The 22,579-nt window shown below is 45.7% G+C and overlaps 1 long non-coding RNA gene across 1 annotated transcript in view; it reads right to left on the bottom strand.

The window, feature by feature from the left end:
* The window catches only part of LOC138723401 (uncharacterized), an 80,542-nt gene that overhangs the window by 14,247 nt on the left and 43,716 nt on the right, over positions 1–22,579 (bottom strand). Inside the window, exon 3 of the long non-coding RNA XR_011337861.1 lies at positions 7,758–7,815. This is a non-coding gene — a long non-coding RNA (uncharacterized lncRNA). The remainder of the gene's footprint in view (positions 1–7,757; positions 7,816–22,579) is intronic.

Raw genomic sequence — 22,579 nt, 5'->3', positions numbered from 1 at the left:
ACTCAAAAGATTAACCAAAAATACATATACTTGAGACTCGCTTATTGATGTAAAGTTAGAAAGCATGTTGCATTTATTGGTGGTACTACCTCTCCCTCATTGCAAATAAGGCACTTTGTACAGTAACTTATGTTTGTTTTTATGTGTAAATCTACCTTTATGTGGCATTATACTATTTTTAATTTAATTATTTAAAGAAAGTAGAACTTCTCTTGGCTTTTTGAAGTGTAAGTCAGAGAAGTATTATTTGTGTACGAGGATGATACTAAGGCACTGAGCTCAGAAATAACTGACTCTCTCAGGCTGCAACACAAGGCTGCTCGCATTTTGATAGAGATGTTTTATTATGCAAGTTTGGGGAGGTTTGAAACTTAGTCCAAAGTATTAGTGTTTTTTCCATAGCTGTCGTTCTCTGGTCTACTGATAATGTAACATTAATATCTATTGCTTTAAGGACAAATGGACAGTACGGCTTTAGTTAGGGACGTGACCATAGTATAGCTTTGTGTACCTGAAACATGGATATTACTGGGAAATAGTGGAAGCCGAGGAGCTGCGTAAACATAATCAGCAGAGGAATGGATACAGAATAGATCTGGCAAAACTTAAAGCCATCAAGACTTTACTACAGCTTATGTCTACATACATGAGCCATGCTTGTGACTAATAGTTTATTTATTGGAGGGAAGAGGGATAATGTTTTGTTTCTAACTTATAAACAGAGGCATTTTAAGTGGCTTAAGCTTAAATAAAACTGGCTAGCTAGCACAAAATCTCCTAGACGTAGTTGTCCTGATCTGGCACTGAAATATCTAGTCTCATCTGGGCACATAAGAAGTTACAGAGGGTCTTGTACCAGCACTTTGAACTTTGCATATAAGGGTATCTTTTTTTTAATTTCTAGAGAGGAAATGTAGAAGATGATCTTCCTATAAAAACAGCTGGGGAACTGTAGGTAAAAAGAAAAAGTCACTTCAGACGGGAATAGAGCAGCAACCTGGTATTCTGTGCCCCTGCCCAAAATTCCTTGGCTACTTGTGGAAAAGGACTTGAGTTTTACATTACATCTGAATCTCTCAGACACTTGTAAAGGCTCGTGAACCGTCATGGCGATGGCACTAGTATAGTTTGACTGTGACTTCTGTGTCTCTAAACAAATCGACAGATTCTGATTTACCTTTTGCTGTGCAAGTTTAATTGTTAGTGTGAATGGGAGATTTCAATTCAGCTGTAGTGATCGATGCCAGGGACCGGTTTGATTTTGGTATGAATGCTCTGGGACAAAGAAGGGCCTTTGTTCCCTTTTCTGTTTGAAGCATGAAGAAGGGAAGAACTTTGCTTACCCTGTGATAGAAAGTGGTCAGTACTTTGTATGCTGACAACTGAAAATGCTCGGACAATCATTAAACACATAGCGGTTATTCAGATCCAGCTTTGGAACGCACCTCTTCAGAACACCCTTCTGCCATTGACAAGGAAAAGTGCTTGGCTGAGAGCCAAAGAGAGACAAGTTGGGACAGATCTAGTTATTCTGGGGTAGGTAAAGAGGGATTCTTCAGATCCTGTCACCTGAGTGAAGTCTTAAGCTGCTTCAGAGAGGAATCATGTTCATCCTGCATTTTGTTCCCTGCAGCCACATTTCAACAGTCGCTCGCATGTGACCCAACCTGCTGGGTTTGGCTGGGTTCAGGTTGCTCGTGATAACTCTGTATGTTTGAGATTATTTATTTAAAATTCCGTGAATTGTTTTTCACTTTATTTTTGTAGGACAAGAATGTTTTTAAAATGCAATTGTTTATATAAATAAATTACCTCTGTGGGCTCAGTTGCAGTGATTTCTTTTGCTGTAAATACCGCTGAAGAAACTCTTTCGTCTTTGCCACTTAAGATTAAATGCAGAATACAAGGGAATTACTAACACCTCTCAACAAAGATGGAATTAAACTCTCTCCTATCCCAAAACCACGATGCATGTAACCTGAAGTGTCCAAACAGAGCGAAAACGGATTCCACTATGAAACCCTCAGGGAAGCCAAGTGCTTCAAGAAAACCAGCAAGGCTTTCTTGAATGCTCTGGAGGGAGGACGGACACACAGAGGGGGTGTCACCAGCTTTCCCTCGCCACTGGCATGCTGAGGTTTTCCCAAGCAAGAACAGTCTGTGGGCATTTCTCTTCTAGCTTGGCAGACTCCAGGGAGAAGCAGCTTTGGGATGATTGCAAGCCCTGGCCCAGCAGGGGCAGTTTGGCCTCCTGTCAGACGGCACAGGGAGGCTGGGACAGCCATTTCTTCGCTGACACCATCAGCTCCTTCCCTCTGCACAAGGGTCCTGCTCTGTGGGCTATCACAGTTGTCATTGACCAGCTTTGCATGGAGGGATGTGAGCTGGAAAGACGGGCAAGTGGGGCTGGGACAAGAGCAGGGACCACATGGGCTGGTGCAACATGTTCCTCCAATTATTAGGAAAAAATTTTTCACAGAAAGGGTCATTGGGCACTGGAACAGGCTGCCCAGGGAGGGGGTTGAGTCACCTTCCCTGGAGGTGTTTGAGGCACGGGTGGACGAGGTGCTGAGGGGCATGGTTTAGTGATTGATGGGAATGGTTGGACTTGATGATCCGGTGGGTCTCTTCCAACCTGGTGATTCTACGATTCTATGAAATAAGGAGCACCTCTGAGGACACCCAATTTCCTCCCTATGTTTCTGTCTCAGATAAGACATGGTAGCAAACAACAGAGGGGATTGTGCCCCTCATGCAGCCTCAGTCAACTCCTCCACCCAGCCACTGACCAAATGTCCCCTCTAGGACCCTTCTGTGCTCAGTGCCCACAATCATCCCAGGGTTGACTGTATCCAACACTGCCCCATCCCAATATTAGTGCCTCAACTTCTCACAACCCCTTTGTAGTGATCAACTCGATAGCTACATCCTTTACCCAGAGCCATCTTCCTTCCAACCATCCAATATCCTCCTTGGTCCTCTCAGGGACCAACAGCTCCATACCCGTGACAACCTACCAGCCTATGAGCGTCCTCCAGCCTGTCCTCTCTACCTCCTTTCTATTACCACCAGTGCACAGTTCCCTTCTATTTCTATTGTACCCAGGCACCTAAACACCTCTAGCAACTCTCAAAACTCAGTCCCGATCACTTCAGCGACCACCTACAGCCTCAAAATTTCAACATCCAGAGGGCACCTCCAAGAGCATTGCCCCAGTACCCCTCCAGGCCACATGCAGACGCTCTGTGTGGAAGGAGGCATGTGCAGACCACATATGAGCAATGTGAGGGTTTTGCTTTAATTATCAGTCAACTCATTCAGTCTACAAGTTACTTCATTTCTGACATGTTTCTGTTTTGAGGGGAAGTCAAGCGAGGGAGGGAGTGAAGATGAGGAGGAGAATGGGATGGGGAGGCACTACATGGGGAGGCGCAGCAGTGAGAAGGCAGCAGCAAGGTCATTGTGGAGAAGGTGTTTCAGGTGACTGCTGCCCTAATTAGGGAAGGGCCAGTCCGGATGGATTTGGTGCACGATGGATGAGATAGCTCAATCGTGGACGAGCTCCTCCTTCCCTCTGAGCAGGGGCATGTCCTGATGATACAAAAGGCAAGAATGTTCCTCAGAGGAAACCTGCCCTGTGAAATACTTGCTCTCCAGCCTGGGTTGAGGTAAGTGTTTCACCCAAGGCAGTATGGTGAAGGAGGGGGGATCGGTGTTTAAGTCATACCCTTGGAGGCAAGTCCATCAAGGAGCATGAGAGCAGCACGCCTTGGGAGCAGGTCAGTGTATGCCATCCCCTTTAACGAAGGCTTTTGCCATAGGTCATCGGCTCTCTTGCCCACTGCGCACAAGGTCTGTATGGGCACTGAGTTGGAGCCCCGCAGGCATCTTGACCAGGTTTATTACTTCTGATGTGCCTGCAGGAGGTGTGCTGACCTTTACACTGGAGCACTAATGCTCTCAAGGCTGCCACCTTACCCAAATTTCAGCAGACTTGGCATCATAAACAGCTTCTGCTTTGCAAGAAAATACTCCTTCAGCTTCCAGCATTAACCCAGAAAATCCACCAGGCAGTTTGCCCAAGAGACAGGAAGGGTAGGAAGGAGAGAGGGGACTGAGGTTGAGGAAAATGGACATGTCACTAGTTCCCTGCCAGTCTGCAGCTATTGAAATAGGTGAACAGCTCTGGAAAAGCTTATTACAAAGATGTGCTGTTTCATAAGGAAGACCAGAGAGGAAAAAAAGCCCACCAGCTGTAAGAATATATCTATAGGAAAGAAAGGAGCAAGCCAACTTGTCCTGGCCTAGATGGGAGCTGAGCACCATGGATAGAGAGAGGATATTAAAGCTTGTGAGATTGTGAGAGGGCACATACAGAGAAATCCAGGTTTGACTCATGCCAGTTGTTTGTCCTCAGTTCTGGGCAAGTCAGATTGCCCAGAGAAGTGACAGCTACCCTATCCCTGGAGGTGTCCAAGGCCAGGTTGGATGGGGCTTGGAGCCCCTGATCCAGTGGGAGGTGTCCCTGCAGGGGGATAGAACTGGATGAGCTTTGAGGTCCCTTCCAACCCAACCCATTCTTTGACTGTACCCAGCAGGTCTTAGCCATCAGATAGGAAGCAAAGCACAGGAACCCCAGATTCTGGGGAAGAAGGCAACCAAAATTCAAAGCATCTACTTTCAAATCAACCCACTGCATAGGAGTTGAGGATGTAGCCCACAGCAGGGCACATCCACAGAAAGTTGAAAAGACATTGCATCTTCTGACTAACAGTAATTCTCATATTCTTTTTTTCTGTTAACTAATAGCTGTTACGAAGAAGATGCTGGGAAAATATGAAGTGCCACATAACTAGGCACTTCCTGCTTTCAATTGTCTCAGATTTTTACTTAACAGAATCATAGAATAGTCTGGGTTGGAAGGGACCTTTAAAGATCATCCAGTTCCAACCCCCCTGCCATGGGCAGGGACACCTCCCACTGGATCAGGCTGCCCAAGGCCCATCCAACCTGGCCTTGAACACCTCCAGCAATGGGGCAGCCACAGCTTCCCTGGGCAACCTGGGCCAGGGCCTCACCACCCTCATCGTGAAGAAATTCCTCCTTCTGTCTAGTCTAAACCTGCCCCTCTCCAGTTTATACCCATTGCCCCTCATCCTACCACTACAGTAGTGATGCTTCTGCCTTGGGATAAAGCCAAAACCACTTGCAAAAAGTAAAGGAGAATCCTGCAGGAAATGCATTCTTACTCTGCACTTTATTTTTTCATGGTAACCAGTTGTAGCTCCTTACTTCAGGCTCACACAGTAGTAGATATAGGTGTGTGCAAGCATCCTTGTTCGAACCTGCCCTGCTGACAGGGAATTTTAACACCCATTCATTTCCCACAAAAAGGGCTGCATTTATGGTAGACTTTTCTCTAGGAGCACATGAGGCTTTTTAAACACACATGCTGAAATGGGCAAGAAAGTGAAAGCAATGCCCATGGTGCCGAGCGCTGTGGTGGCAGCTGGAGAAGGCATGTTCCCCAAAGAGCACATCGTCTCATCTTGATTTCCCCTATACCGTGAAGATCTACCCAAAGAAAATATTTTCATAAGCCTGCGTTACGGAAACATTGTGTAAGTGATACTGGGTTTCACGTAACGCCATGATGTGTGGCTGCTAATGAGGATATTGCTGAATTTAGGCTGGTGGGTTTTCTGAGATGGGAGACCGAGAGCTTGAGAAACAGCACAGCTTTGGTGTAAAAATCCAACTCCACAAGACTGCAAAAGCATCATTTGTTCAGGATGATTTTAAGCCCCGGAAAGCTTTAGTGAACCATGACAGAGCAATAAAACATGGCTAAAAGCCGTGATGCCGATATATTATCCAGTGCCTTCAAAACCTTACCCTGAGAACTGACACAACTCAACAGCCTTTCAGTTGTGCTTTTCAAGCCCGTTGCCTAGACAATATCCATTAATCCTGCCTAACAAATAATGGCAGAGTTGCTAAGTAGCAGTCATAGGTAATAATTAAAACAAAGCTACGTTGAACGTGCTCAGCTGTGAAATACTAGTTCTTACATAAGGCTGGATGTAACACAGGGTGATCCAATTGCATCTTAGAGAAGCTGTTAAAAAGGTGTTATGTCCAATGAGGCAGGAAAGTACCTAATCTCAAATCTAATTCCCTAATGGGCTGGGATTTTTATAGCGCAGGGAATTTCAGTGAAAGCAGAAAAGAACATTGCATTTCTGAATTAGAATTGGATGGACTTTCCTCAGTGTTCCATAAACTGATAGAATTTCAGACAAATTCAGGACATATTTTTAGCCCCCGAACAATAAAACCAGCTTTTTCTCACTGCTTGCTGGGTGAAATGTTCTAGTTTGTCATTGTAATTGACCCAGTCTTAATGGCAAACAAAAGATTTCCCAACCTGATCATGAAATAGAAGGTCTTGTTATGGATCAAGGAAAACACTTGAAACAATCCAAAGAGAAAGCTGGCATTACTGTATGGTCAACAAGCTTGGATATTCTCAATAATCTTTACTCTGTATCAGACATGTTTCAGTCAATGATAAAAATTCTGCTCAGTAGAGGGGGATGGATAAAGCACCATATTCAAGGTTCCACTCATCCTTCCTCAATCTGAAGAAAGAAAACAAATGCTTGCCTCGATTTGAGGAGAATTCAAGGAGCATATAAGCATGAAGACCAAGTTAGTGTCTCCAATAATTACAAAACAAATGACAGATTAGACTTTGAAAAATGACTCTGGCCTAACAGAGTCCAGAGTTTTGTGTTTGGCAGCACTCTGAAAGCACCTCTGGAGATCTCTGATATTGAAGTCCACGGCTCCCCAAGAGTGCCAGCAACTGCTCTTGACCATCAAGTGCCGAATGTCTAAGCCTTTTCAGTTAAACTATCACTTGAAATAAGATACAGAGAAAATGAGAGCAGGCAATGGTTACTGGCGGGTCAAAATCAGTGGGGTTTCACAGAACGGTTTTTAAAAACAACAGCAAAAATAAAACCAACCAAACCACGCATTTCTCAAATGAAGACTTTGTAAACAGAGAATTAAAATCCTCGTAGTTCCTCATTTTTCAGGGAGATTATTTCCTCTTTAAAGTCATTTCCTCAGTCACTCTTGGTTGCAAATATTTCTCATAACTCCCTTTAAACCTTTCATGCAAACCAGTCAACATTTACCACTGTTGTCTTCAATATTTGCTTATTCAATAGCCAGGTCTACAATGACTTCAACTTCACATCAAACTTGACATTGGAGAAGCTGCAGATGATTTGAATAACATTGTTCTGCCACAAACATCATTTGCAAAGTTTATGCCCTTTGCTAGGAAGAGGGGGCAGCTGTTTTAGCAGCACTTCCCAGTCTCCATCTTCAGTGGGATGCAATGGAAAGATAGGGGCAAAGCTGTTTCACTGCATAATTTGCTGGGGAACCGGAAAATCTGCAGGCATCATTAAACAAAATGCAGTACCTTGGGACACTTCCTACTATGAATCAATTTGAGAAAACCCTTCTGTAACTGCATATCAGATTTAGAACCGAGTTCTGAAAAAAGGAAGAGCTTATCTGCTTCTCCTGACTTTGCAAAAATGGACTGGGAAGCTCACTAGGAAAGGCTCCCGTGAGATTTCTCTCACTTCTGCTTTCAGTCCTAGCGAGATAGAGCAAGAGCAGCCCCTAATACAGTATTTTATATTATCTTAATGTATTTTTCTTCTTCACTTACATACCAGCAATCAGAAGACAGATGGAGTAACTGTTTGCTTCAGCACTTTCATAATGGTTGGCCTGAGAAAAAATAAAAGAGAAGGATGCATTACTCCCCATCATGTTAAATCTGCTTGCTCATTCTCAATAGCTATGAAATTTACTGGGAGAACTGGAAGTCAGAAAAAAACATAAATTTTCTTGAGTGACTAATAAAATTTTTATTTATTTGCCTCTAGCTCCATTTTCACGAGAAGGTCCTTCCTGTAGAAAACAAGTTCCATTGCCTGTGATTCAGCACATGAATGGGTAGGCAATTGGGAGATTATGAATAAGATCGCTTATTATGAAGTGGTCATAAATGCGGCCTCTTGAATAAAGCTTTCAAAGAGCAATCCGTCATCAGATTTTAGGCTAGTCTAGATTTGTGTGGCTTGCACAAAGACAGCCCCACCTTCCAATTCAAAGTCATCCTCGCTTCTTTTCATATCGGATCAAGTCCTCCTTATTTCATGATTGATGTTGAATCAAAAAGAATTTAATCACAGAATGATAGCCATTTAGGTTGGAAAAGACCTTTTAGACCATCGAGTCTAACCATAAGCCAAACACTGCCAACTCCACCAGTAAACAATGCCCCTGGACATCACATCCACACATCTTTCAAACAGCTCCAGGTGTCTGGCTCCACCACTTCCCTGAGCAGCCTCTTCCAGTATTTTATAGCCCTTTCAGGGAACGAATTTTTCCTAATATCCAATCCGAACCTCCCTCGGTGCGACTTGAGGCCTTTTCCTCTCGTTCTATCACTTGTTATTTGGGAGAAGAAACTGACACCCATCTCACTACAACCTCCGTTCAGGAGATGCAGGGAATGATGAGGTCTCCCCTCAGCCTCCTCTTCTCCAGACTAAACAGCCCCAGGGCCCTCAGTTGCTCCCCAGAACCCCTGTGCTCCAGACCCTTTTCCAGCTCCGTTCCCCTTCTCTGGACGCGTTCCAGCCCCTTCATGTCTTCTTCTAGTGAGGGGTCCAGGACTGAACCCAGAATTCAAGGTGTGGCCTCACCAGCACTGAGTCCAGGGGGGCGATCACTGCCCTAGCCCCACTGGCCACACTAGTTCCTTAACACCAGTTCCTTAACAAAATCCCCTCCTCATTTCCCTACCGCACTCCCTGTTTCTCATAACTCTTAGGGCATAGACTCTTAAGACAATAAGAAGTGCATTAACTTGAACAACAAGTTGCGTAAAAGTCTATTTTTTTTCTGAACATTTTGCCTTTTAGCTTCTACCAGTCTAAATCTAATTAAAAGTCTGGATTTGCTGCAGTCTGTAACTGTCCCAGTTTTTGTCCTCTACTGGGAAAAGACAATCTACAGAAATTTGACAGCCAGGCAAGGACTGAAGCTAATTATAATATATTCTTGTGTAAATATTAAAGTACAAAAAAAGAAGTTTAAAATAAATCTTACAATATGCTGCTCTGGAGTACATTAAGTTATGAAGATAAAAATTTGGAAGGGTTTTGTTCTAACATCTACAATGAGATTCAGAGATGCACAACAGTTTTCACCTCACACAGTAATAAATACAATACAGGTAACCTGATTTTGCCACTTATTTTTGCTTTTCCAAGCGAGTAAATAATTGTAAATCTAGCATAAAAATGCGACTGTTTTCTTCCACTGCTTGTCTTCTGTTGGTTGCTGCATTCCTCGAATGTGAATGCACACTCCTGCCTGTGGGATAGCAAGCTGGCATGCTCACACACGCCTGTGGACATGCAGACACGTTATCTTGGACAACATCTGCTGAGGAGCTCTGGGCAGCTGCTACAGAAGTCGCTTTTGTAGTTCTGGTTTAAAGCTAGGAATGGCTTAAAAATAGGTCTGAAGACAGGAACTACTTTTAGGGCAGAGTGGTAGTTGAATCGTAGAAATTAAGGTGCCCATAATGCTGAGAAGAATGGAGATACACTTCAGTCAAACCTGTCATGGGCTGAAGATCTGACGTCTGGCCCCAGAGCTACCCCTGGTTTTTCACTGGAGGTTGGACCAGAGAGCTCCAGAGGTACCTCCCAGCCCAAGTTATTCTGTGATTCTACCCTTGCTAGCTCTGTTCACTGTTTATTTTACTGCAAATCACACATAAAGCATTTGCCCAAGTCACTGTTAGATGCTATACCAACACACTGCAAAAATAAGCCATCATGTTTGCTGATACATGAAATTTAAGCAGCCATTCTGGTAAGTGAACACTAGCACGAGATGTGATGCTGACTGATGAGAAGCTCAACATGAGCTGGCAATGTCCACTCCCAGCCCAGAAGGCCAACCATGTCCTGGGCTGCATCAAAAGAAGCGTGGCCAGCAGGGCAAGGGAGGGGACTTGGCCCTCTATTCCTCTCTTGTGAGACTTCATCTGGAGGATTGTGTCCAATTATGTGGAATCCTCAACATAAGAAGGAGATGGAGCTGTTGGAATGGGTCCCAGGAAGCACTACAAAGATGATGAGAGGGCTGGAGCACCTCCCATATGAGGCCAGGCTGAGAGAGTTGGGGTTGTTCAGCCTGGAGAAGAGAAGGCTCCGAGGAGACCTTAGAGAGACCTTCCAGTACCTGAAGGGGCTACAAGAAAGCTGGGGAGGGACTGTTCACAAAGGCTTGGAGTGACAGGATGAGGGGCAATGGGTATAAACTGGAGAGGGGCAGATTTAGACTAGACAGAAGGAGGAATTTCTTCATGATGAGAGTGGTGAGGCCCTGGCCCAGGTTGCCCAGGGAAGCTGTGGCTGCCCCATCCCTGGAGGTGTTCAAGGCCAGGTTGGATGGGCCTTGGGCAGCCTGATCCAGTGGGAGGTGTCCCTGCCCACGGTGGGGTGGAACTGGATAATCTTTAAGGTCCTTTCCAACCTAAACTATTCTGTGATTCTATGATAGGAATGCTGCAATGAATGAAACTAAAGTTAATGTTTAAAAGAAAAATAAACCTATTAAGATAAGTAAAAATATATTAGGCAAGAAAAGGCTTCAGACCTACTTCACAATGATAGAAGTTAAAAAAGATGAAATAAAACCGGTTTTACAATAAATGTATTAATGATAACAGGGGCCCGCTCCAGGAAAAATTCTTGGAATGGCATAGCTAAGGTTCCCTTGGTTGAATGTAAAGTTTAGATAATAAAAATAAAGCAGCTCTTTTCAGACATCGTGGGCCACGTCCAGTGCTACAAAAACTCATTCATGACCTTTTTCAAGCTGGGTCCTGGACTTTTCCTGATCTCATACAAAAGCATCTTTAATGGGAAGTTTATTTTGCTTAATAATATTAATCGGATTGAGTGGACTCATGGTGAGTAAGGTGTGGACGTGTGGAGCCACATTCATTCAGAACTGGAAGACACTTCCCCCCTCCCTAGAAAATATGAGGTTGTTTTCACCTCTTTCATATTCTGGGAAGCAAGGAAATGTCTCCAGTTGAGACCCATGGAAATTTTTGGACAAATCTGTCTGTTGTCAAAATGTAATATTTTTATGAACAGAAGCCAAGTTCAACAAAACCGTCCTTGGGAAATATTTCTCAGGTCTAGCAAGGAATTTCTTGGTCAAAACATAGCTGAGACCTTCCCCCTCCCCTCGATTTGATGGACAATGTGGAGGTTTAGTCTCTCATGAAGGCTCTTGGATAAGGGCTCGGGATAAGCTTTTGCAGTGCCTCAATCTTCCAGGTAAGTCCATTAGCTATCAATAGGTTCAGTCTTGCAGGATCACTCTTTCTCCACTGACTCCTTCCTTGGTTTCCCCTTTTTTAAAAGGGATAACAAAGTTTCCACTCCTCTTCCACCATAAAATGGGAGAATTTTGGTAGGCTGACAAGTCTTTTCCTTTTTCTCACTTCATAAGAGCCTTGTATTTTGCAGAAAGGAATTTGTCTGCAAAAGAAGTTTTCCCCGAAAGGCAAAATATAAAGTTCAGCACCAACACCGATTTTGGATCATAAAGTTAGCAAGACATTAGAATTCTAGAAAAGATGCAAGGTTCAATTGGTTGTCCTTTGCTGAAATACTCCGGAGAGTTGCTGGTTGTCAGTGAACCTCTCGCAATCTCTCTGTCCCTAAATTAATAACACAGTTACTTACTAACCACGTCCAGAAGACAGCAGGCAACAAACATTGCTTTTATTCTTCTGGTGACCAGAACCACCTTTCTCATTCCAGTATCCACACCTGGAACTTTCTTTCCTAGGGGGAACTGCCCCTGACTAGGTCTTCAAGACCCACCTGCTATATCCTGGCTTTCTCCTCCCTCTCCTGCCCTTTGTGATCCTCGTGCCCTTCCTGGAGAGTGGAGAAAGCAAGGGAATTCAGTCTGCCAAGCCTGGCTTGCTCATCTCCCAGGGGGAAACCCACCTTCTGAACAGAAGCTCTGAAGAGCTGAGTCTTGAGTGAGGCAGCACCGACAAGAAGAGGCATGACAAAAAGAGGCCATGAATGTCATACAGAGAGTTCTTTGGGACAGCTGGCTGAGATAGCATCTTCTGGACAGGACAGTGTATTTCAAGGCCCATTATGCTCTAAAAAGAACCCTGGCCAAAATATGTTTGCACTACTTGAATGCTGTTTCTTAAAATACCACAGAAAGAAAACTTTTAAACTGATTATGTTTAAATTTTCATAGAGTCATAGAATCGCTTGGGTTGGAAGGGACCTTAAAGATCATCTAGTTCCAACCCCCTGCCATGGGCAGGGACACCTCCCACAAGATCAGGCTGCCCAAGGCACATTCAACCTGGACTTTTGAGGGGAATGGAAGCCTAAAGAAAGGCTAGAGATATTTTATACTGCCTTCAAGTGAACTGGGACAAGGAGAAAGCTCTTAAAATTCACCCTATATGCAAAGCAGAGTCATTGTCAAGCACAAAATGCAATGCCAGCAGTACAACAAAAGGGCTTCTGGGAATCAAAACAAATATATTCAAATTGGCTAGGGGAAAAAAAACCCCACTCCTATTTGTTTATTCTAGATTATTATGCTAGTTTTTCTTTCACAGGCTTGTGAAGATAGAGCGATCGACCAGTCAAGTGTCCATCCCGAGCCTGTTTTAGCCATATGTGGTATATCTGAAGCACTTCAGGGCGCATAGGAGCAGGTCCTGAGGAACACAAGCTTTAGCATTCCATCATAGCTCCCTCTTTCCACTCATTCCCAGAGACTGGTGGAAAACAAAGCACTGAAATGCCAGGGGGTCAGGCGATCCAAACTGTGCAGTCACTGAGCAAAGTTCAGCTGCAGAGCAGCCCCCACGCAGGAAACCAGACAGGCTTTTCTTCAACAGAAAATGGAGAGTCGGCCTGCCTGTGTGGTTGGAAATGATCTCAGAGTTAAGAGAACCTTGGGAATATACACCAAAAAAAACCCCTTTGTGTGATGCATTAGTCCTTGGGGCTGCCACCTCAGAGTGACAGCGATCATAGAATCATAGCATCACAGAATCACTGGGTTGGAAAAGACTGCTTAGATCTTCGAGTCCAACCATTCCTATCTGCCACTAAACCATGCCCTTGAGTACCTCAATGCAGCAGTCTCCGTGGTGGGAACTGTATAGTGTTACAACAAATGTGAGAGGATCACCCCAGCACATCCAGCATGTAGGAAATCTTTGACTGACACCTTCTATACACTTCTCAAGGGACATCCATGCAGGACGCCAAGTTAGGCGTATCACCAAAGGGCACGTGGGCACTAGAGAAGATGGAGAGAACCAGAAATAAGAGGCCTGCCGGTGCTTAATTGCTTAAATTAAATGCGTTGGGCTTTGACTCCTACTCCAGGAGCTTGGAGAAGAGAAGCAGCTCCCAGATGCAGATGGAAGAGCTTCCTGCTTTCTCCTGCCACCCCCCTGTATCTCCTCATTCTCCTGTGTCTCCTCACTCCCCTCTGATCTAGGAGAGCTCTCTGCAGGCACAAAGACCTCAAGAAGTTTCCTGTAAAGGCTGTGCAGAGCAGACAAACATCTTGATGACTAGCTTTCACTGCTCGGTTCACCATCTTTGGAAGAGTGTATCAATTCATGTTGCTGCAGTATGCCAGTATGCCAGAGGAAACCCAGAAATACCTCTTTTCAGGTGGGGATGTTTTGGAAGAAAGATAAGGGTACTGCATAGTAAGCTTGTTCGTCACATACTGCCAACAGATATACATTGATAGATATTGCTGTATGGAAAAGCAATTCAGAGTGCTTAAGGCCTTGGCTGGTGTTTACTTTGGCCAACGGCAACTGGGCAAACCTTGCAAGGACCTGGCCTAACGTGTTTACTTCCATGTGCGGTTATCGTTCATTAAACTCACTTATGCATAGATTTATTCTATATTTAAATACCAAGACCTCTGTGCCTTGTTTGTGTGTTAATGGGTAACTCCTGGGAGTTTACACCAGTCTGAAGTAGTGAGCGCTTCCGCAATTGCAGGAGAAACATCTCAGCAGACTTTCCTTAATGGCCACACACATTCCCAAGTGGCAGTCTCATGTCGTCAGTTCTCCCACCTCTTCCGTACGTGCAGTGCTCCATCAGTCATTGCTATTTATATTGTCATGGTGCCTAGAGGGCTCCACGGGGAGCAGGTTTTGTTGTACAGAACCAAAAGGAACAACACGAACCCTCCTGTGAAGGGCTTCCTTTCAGACAGACACAACACAGCAGCGAAGCAAAGCATCAGCAGGGTGGTGGACTGTGTTCCTTGTGTAGGAAAAAAAATATCACAAGGAGGCAGAGTCAAAGATAGAGCAAAGGGAGGTGATAATGTAATAGGAGTAAGAGGAGAAAGGGAGCGATGAAGAGAAAGTATAGGAAGAGGGTATAAAGGGCATGGTGAGAGCAAAGGAAGGATGGAAATGGAAGGGTCTGGGAAGAGGAGAAAAAGAGGAGGCATAGCATGAGATTGGGCAAACAGGCATCGAGCACAAGTAGCCATCACCAGACAGCACTTAGTGTCCAGACTCCCAGCTGTGCAAGGAGCCTGACGTCATGCTCATCTGAGGGCAGGAAGGGGCGGCAGATATGATGTGAGCCTCCAGCTGCATCTGAGGATGGCCCCCGAGGACAGGCATGTCTGCAGGGCCACTGAAAGGCCACACGTCCTGCCCTCCCTCCACCGCCTCTGCTTTCTGGCAATTTCCCTTGCTTTTTATTCCCTTTCTCTTTCCCTTTTCCTGAAGAGCACATTGGTATGATTTGCTCTATCAAAAAGGTTTCTCCCCAGAATACGACATGGACTTCAGTAAAGCCTTTGACACAGTTTCTCACAGCATTCTGCTTCGGAACCTGTCAGCCTCTGGCCTGGACAGGCGCACACTCTCCTGGGTGGAAAACTGGTTGGCTGGCCGGGCCCAGAGAGTGGTGGGAAATGGTGTGAAATCCAGCTGGAGGCCAGTGACAAGTGGGGTTCCCCAGGGCTCAGTGCTGGGTCCAGCCCTGTTCAATGTCTTTATCAATGACCTATGTCTTTATCAATGTCTTTATCAATGACCAGCCTAGAATCCTTCCCTAGGCTGCACCATTCTCAGAAAAAGATAAAAACATCCTCCATCAAGAAGAAGAGGAGGGTGATTGTTGTAGGGGACTCCCTCCTAAAAGGAACAGAGGGACCCATTTGCAGACCAGACCCGCTCCACAGAGAGGTCTGCTGCTTACCGGGGGCATCAGGGAAGGAGGTAGCTAGAAAACTTCCTTCCCTGGTCCACGAGACAGACTACTATCCTCTGATAGTAGTCCAAACTGGTAATCACGGCCTAGCAAACAAAAAGGCCAAAACCATCAAGAATGGCTTCAGGGCCATTGGGAGAATGATGGAGGGCTCTGGGGCACAAGTAGTATTCTGCTCCATCCCAAGGCTAAATAGAGAGGAGCGGGAAGCCAGGATGAAGAATTCAATTAATACCTGGCTCCAAGCCTGGTGCGAGGAGAGGGGCTTTGGCTTTTTTGATCATGGGGTGGCTCACACACCCCCAGGCTTTCTCGCTAAGGGCGGGACACATGGGTCTCCTAGGGGGGCTAAAGCCCTTGCCAGAAACCTAGCCAAGCTCATAAATCGAGCTTTAAACTAGATGTGAAGGGGGAGGGGGTTGAGCCCAGGCTAGACATGAACGAGCCTGGACGTGGGCAATTGGTGATTGGGAGAGGGTGCAGGGGTGAGGACCACCACTACCTCACCACACAAAAAGTGGGGGAGAACACACCTCGGGGTGCTAAGGGAGATGCAGGCACTCTGGTGCTAGCTACTCCAGTTACCAGGCAGTTGGGAACGAACCCTGGAGGGGTTCGTTCAGGAGGGCTGAAGGATCGGCAGCTCAGCTGAAGTGCATTTACACCAATGCACGCAGCATGGGGAATAAGAAGGAAGAGCTGGAAGCTGTCGTAGGGCAAGGAGCCTATGATGTTGCCATCACGGAAACGTGGTGGGACGACTCATATAACTGGAGTACGGCTATGGTGGGGTATAAGCTTTTCAGGCGGGACAGGAAGGGTAGGAGAGGAGGCGGGGTAGCCCTCTTTGTAAGGGAGGACTTGGACTCCATTGAGATGGATTGTGGCGATCAGGAGGTTGAGTGCCTGTGGGTCAAAATCAGAGGAGCCCACCAGAACGTAGATTTTGTGATGGGAGTCTGTTACAGACCACCAAGCCAAGGAGAAGCAGCTGATGAGCTCTTCTATACACAGCTGCGGTCAATCTCTAGATCAATGCCTCTCGTTCTTGTGGGAGACTTCAATCTGCCTGATATCTGCTGGGTGTACAATACAGCAGAAAGGAAGCAGTCTAGGAGGTTCCTGGAGTGCGTGGAAGGCAACTTCCTTGCACAGCTGGTGAATGAACCAATAAGGGAGGGTGCCCTCCTGGACCTCCTGTTTGGGAACAGAGAAGGCCTTGTGGGGGATGTGGCAGTAGGTGGACGCCTAGGACTAAGCGACCATGAGATGATAGGGTTTTCTGTTCTAGGTGAAGTGAAGAGGGTGGTTAGCAAGACGGTAGCATTAAATTTCCAGAGGGCAGACTTTGATCTCTTCAGAAGGCTGGTTGGCGAAGCATCATGGGAGACAGTACTCAAGGGCAAGGGAGCCCAGGAGGGCTGGGAGCTCTTCAAAGGGTGGTCCTAGCAGCTCAGGAGAAAGCCATCCCTGTGGTCCGGAAAAAAAGCCAGCAGGGGAGAAAGCCAGCTTGGTTGAATAGAGAGATCTTGAGGGATATCAAGAAGAAGAGAAATGTTTATGGGCTCTGGAAGAAGGGACAGGTCTCTTGGGTGGACTACAGGAGGGAAGTGAGATTGTGTAGGGAAAAAATCAGAAGGGCTAAGGCTCAGCTAGAAATTGGATTGGCCAAGTCTGTGAAAGATAATAAAAAATCTTTCTACAAATATATAAATAATAAAAGGCGGACTAGGGAGACCATACAGTCCCTATTGGACACAGAAGGAACAACAGTGACAGGGGATGAGGAAAAGGCTGAGGTACTTAATGCCTTCTTTGCCTCAGTCTTTAGTTGTAAGGAGGGTTGTTCCGTCTGTGTACAAACCCAGGAGCTAGAGGAGCATAATGAGGCTCCCGTGATCCAAGAGGAGGTGGTCAGAGCCTTGCTAGCCCAACTGGACAGGTACAAGTCTATGGGGCCGGACGGGATTCACCCTAGGGTACTGAAGGAGCTGGCGGATGTGCTGGCCAAACCCCTTTCCATCATCTTCCAACAGTCCTGGAAGACTGGGGAAGTCCCACTGGACTGGAGGCTGGCTGATGTTGTGCCCATCTACAAGAAGGGTCGCAGGGAGGACCCAGGGAACTACAGGCCTGTCAGTTTGACCTCAGTGCCAGGGAAAGTCATGGAGCAGGTGATCTTGAGTGCTATCATGAAGCACATGCAAGAGAACTGGGTGATCAGGCCCAGTCAACACGGGTTCACAAAAGGCAGGTCTTGCCAGACTAACCTGATCGCCTTCTATGACAAAGTGACTCGGCTGCTGGATGAGGGAAAGGCTGTGGATGTGGTCTTCTTTTTTCACAGAAAGGGTCATTGGGCACTGGAACAGGCTGCCCAGGGAGGTGGTTGAGTCACCTTCCCTGCAGGTGTTTAAGGCACAGGTGGACGAGGTGCTAAGGGGCATGGTTTAGTGTTCGATAGGAATGGTTGGACTCGATGATCCGCTGGGTCTCTTCCAACCTGGTTATTCTATGTTTCTATGATTCTAAGACATCTCAGCTCCAACCAGGAAAGTTGGATCATGAAGGCCATGAAGAAACAATCTAGAAATGCCTCTTCCAACAGTGGGGAATACCACCCCAGATTATGTGTTCTAAACTGTGCTTGAACCCTGGAGGTGCCTGCAATGCTCCACAGTTTCATGTTTGAGTCCTGAGCATATGAGACTCCAAGGTCACGGCTGAGATGGCCAAAGGATTTGAAGGCAAAGGCCAACATATCAATTTAACAGATGCATTTCTGTCACAGATCAACCAAATCTCCTTCAGATAAAAACTATGCAAGGAGTCCAAGCGCTGTAGTCACTTTCCAGTGAGCACAACAGATTTTCCAGCTGCAGGGAACATTTGAAAGAGCCATTCATCCCACTGGGAGCCAGGAGCTCCTCAGCTGCATCAGCAAAAGTTCTTCTCATTGCAGCCCTCTGGCAAACCAGCTGAGTGAGACGTGCTAGGAGAGAGTTGTAAGAAAAGCCATAGGTTTGGAATCACTGTGCTCCAAGAGAGGCATTAGGGGACACTGAGGATAAGAAAATGGTGTGTAGCAAGGTCACCTTCTGGGCTCTAAAACAAGCTGGAAGTGTTTAATGGGGGCTGCATAAATACTTGGGAAAATGATGAGTTACTGGTGGGAAAGCACATTGGGGTAGCGGGGGGATGGCTCCGCAGGCACCAGCACAGGAGATGGCTAAGGGGCTGGAAGCACCCTTGGTCTGAAACAGCGTGTCCATACTTGAGTTACATCCATCAGTTGCGAGTGCTTCTACAGATTGTTAGAGAACACATCCCACAAGAGAAAGATGATGAGCCCTGTTTGGGGTCACTTTGCTCTGCTGGCTACTGAGTTCCCACACAATGTCAGGGTGAGTGGGGCTCCTTTTGATAAAACCCAGACATTTTTCTACTCCGAGGAAGGAGGTGAACCTACAGCCCCCACACCCGTCTGATCCTCCTCCTGCTGCTTCAGGAATCCGACAGAGCTATGACTCAGAAGATCCAAAAAAGAACCTTTCCTCCCCAAAGTACTCAGTGGACAGAGCCGTGGACCTACATAGGATGATTCAGACCATCTCTGGTGAAGAAAGCCTTTTGATTTTTGGAAAATCTTCCTAAATTGTCTGAAATTGTAAAGCTTCCTATGGCTGCCTAAATTATCCATGTCTTACACTAAAGCATAGGAGGAAGAAATACAGTCTGGATCACTTCATAGTGTCAAAATAAGATGAAAATGTCACAATTCCTTCTTACGTAATACAGAATAGCAACTTTCCTGGCTTTTGGATGCATAGAATAATTAAAAAGGATAAAAATCGTAAAGACAGAAATTGTTTCTGCCCTCTCAAGCATCAAGACTGTCACTCAAGCAAGAAGGAACTACCCAGAGTAAAGCATTTTATAATAAGAAGAGAGTAATCACATCATCACAAGCCAGAAGAAATACGAGAACTCTAATAAAGCGAAATCCCTCTGGTCTGCAGCCAAAATGCTGGGAAGCAGAGATAAGAAGACTCTCTGAAAGGTATCTGGGCTTAGGCAGCCAGCAGTAGTATTATGATGCTTGAAAAGCTTTTCGCAACCACGGCTTTCTTTGTGTAGCTCTTGACTGGTGGCGCAACCTCACACTTGTTTCAGTTGTTTGGAACAGCAGCAATGATTTCTTTTTTAATTCCTGGACTCTGACATCCTCTGGCGATTGTTGCTAAGAAAAGTATGACTTCCAGAAAAATGCAGCTCTGCAGACTGATTGTTTTACCATTTGCTGCTCTTCTCGCAGAGGTGCAGCGCCAGCACAGCACCACGCCAACCTGGCGGAGACTGCGAGCACTCACGTAGGACAAATCAGTGTTTTTCCTTCAAGTAATAGAAAAAGAAAGCCTTCGGCAACTTGAGCTAATTGTAGCTCTCTGGCCTCGTGTAATTTGTCTATCATACCTTTGCCCATTATCACCTTCGTTTGAAATACTCTCTCCTGAATGAGAAGGTCCACACTACAGTAAAAACAAGAGTCTGTACACATTCCTATGCCTTGGGCAGCCTGATCCAGTGGGAGGTGTCCCTGTCCATGGCAGGGGGGTAGGAACTGGATGATTTTTAAGGTTCCTTCCAACTCAAACTATTTCATGATTCTATGATTCTAAACTAAAATGAAATTCAAACGAGTACCAAAGGGCTTCTAACGATGACACATGAAAAGCTTTTGAACACTGTAGCATAATGGATTACGTATGTAATGTAATTACACATGTAAATGTAATCCACCGTTCCTGACCTGTTTCATTTCCATGCATTGCATACATCAATAGTCTGAATTAAAAGAAACTTTAACTTTCACAACTGATTCATCTGTCTTCTGTGAATCACTAATCCTGAACCTCTTTCTTTTACCAGAAGCAGACATCAGGTCTGTCCAGCAGACAGCTTAGGTGTGTGTAAGCACGTTTAGCAGAAACGGGGCAAGTCTGGATCTAAAGTCTAAAAGCCATTCAAACATTCCTACTCTCATTCGTGATGGGAAACCCTTTTTCATTGCTATTTATATGGCATCCATGAAGTCATCCCACATGCTGAAATGGAGCGATCTATGACTGCTTCTAAATAAGGTTAAATCCCTAAATTAAATACCAAAGACTGGCTTTCAAAAGTGATAATGGAGTAAAAAAAATTGCCTTTGGTAGAGCACCAGTTTAAATGCAGGAGACATTAGACCCTGAACTGATTTACTTCCAGGCACCACCAAATGCACAGTTCTCCAGGTTAGCTGCCTACGTGAGCTCTGACTACATGAACAAGCGCCATTAGGACAGGACAATCCCTCAGAGCAAAGTTTTCGCAACCGAACTTCTTTTCATAAGCACAGTTTTGCCTTCCACTCCTGACACGGATATAACAGCAAAATTCAGGGTATTGCCTAAAGAGACCCAATACCAGCATTGGCTGCTATACATTCTGCAGGAGTAGACAAAACATGTACATGGAAGACATGTGCCATGTAAAAATTAACACAAGGAACTGAGGCCTTAGGATTTGTCACCAGTTCCCTTCCCATCATAGAAAGGATTTGGACAAAACAAGTGGGAAAGGCAGAAAGACAAGGGTGACCAAAAATTCAGAACATACTGAATTTCTTACTACAGAAAGAGAGATATCATAGAATCATAGAATCATAGAATAGTTTGGGTTGGAAAGGACCTTAAAGCCCATCCAGTTCCACCCTCCCTGCCATGGGCAGGGACACCTCCCACTGGATCAGGCTGCCCAAGGCCCATCCAACCTGGCCTTGAACACCTCCAGGGATGGGGCAGCCACAGCTTCCCTGGGCAACCTGGGCCAGGGCCTCACCACTCTCATCGTGAAGAAATTCCTCCTTCTGTCTAGTCTAAACCTGCCCCTCTCCAGTTTATACCCATTGCCCCTCGTCCTATCACTCCAAGCCTTTGTGAACAGTCCCTCCCCAGCTTTCTTGTAGCCCCTTCAGGTACTGGAAGGTCTCCTTGGAGCCTTCTCTTCTTCAGGCTGAACAACCCCAACTCTCTCAGCCTGGCCTCATATGGAAGGTGCTCCAGCCCTCTCATCATCTTTGTAGCCTCCTCTGGACCCATTCCAACAGCTCCATCTCCTTCTTATGTTGAGGATTCCAGAACTGGACACAATCCTCCAGATGAGGTCTCACAAGAGAGGAATAGAGGAGCAGAATCCCCTCCCTCGACCTGTTGGCCATGCTTCTTCGTATGCAGTCCAAGATGATAAGTACCATACATACCATACGATAAATACCATATCGTATCACATCACATCACATCACATCACATCACATCACATCACATCACATCACATCACATCACATCACATCACATCACATCACATCACATCACATCACATCTTGTTTGGAGGACAGCAGGCTGGTGGGAGAAACCAGCTCATAGGAAAACTCAAGCTAGAATGGGAGCTCAGAACACCTCTGGTCTAACCTCCAGCTCAAAGCAGGTCAGCTCTGGGATAAGACCAGGTTGCCCACGGCTTGATCCATGACGCAGATATGACCAGATGGCGTTTGGAAGGTGACTAGCACTGGAGTAGTCACTGTTTCTCACTGCCCAAGCTATTCAAATTATCTGATGCAATTTTAAAACAAAAGGATGACTTTTTCCACACAACTTATAAAACATTTTGCCACTGTGTACTGGCAAAGCCTAACGTATAAATAGATTCAATACTTAGTCAGATTAATGGAAGAAGCATCATTCATTGCTTAGTAACCATAAACAGATGCAAGTCAATATGCTCACCCTTATAATAAGGGGCTCTGCGAGCCTATCCCTCAATGCGGCAGCAAAACCAGCCACACAAGTGACAGCAAACCCTCAGCCGTGGGATGTGAACACAAGAAAATCCCTGCTAATAAGAGTTGCGGGCATGTTTAAAGAACCAACAAATGCAAAGGTCTGCAACATCAGCTATTCTGATCTCCTAAAAGCTGTTTTCAAGGCAGAGAGGGGCTGACACCGTCACCGCGCCTGCATTGTGCAGGGGTTTTGTTTTGCAAGGGTATTTGTCTGCTTGGCTGCGGACAGGCCCTCCCTGGCTGAGAACAGCCCCCAGCG

Source organism: Phaenicophaeus curvirostris, chromosome 8 (genome assembly GCF_032191515.1).
Source record: "Phaenicophaeus curvirostris isolate KB17595 chromosome 8, BPBGC_Pcur_1.0, whole genome shotgun sequence".
Lineage (NCBI taxonomy): Eukaryota > Metazoa > Chordata > Aves > Cuculiformes > Cuculidae > Phaenicophaeus > Phaenicophaeus curvirostris.
The sequence above is the reverse complement of the archived record's forward strand: the minus strand, read 5'-3'. Positions and strand labels throughout refer to the sequence as shown.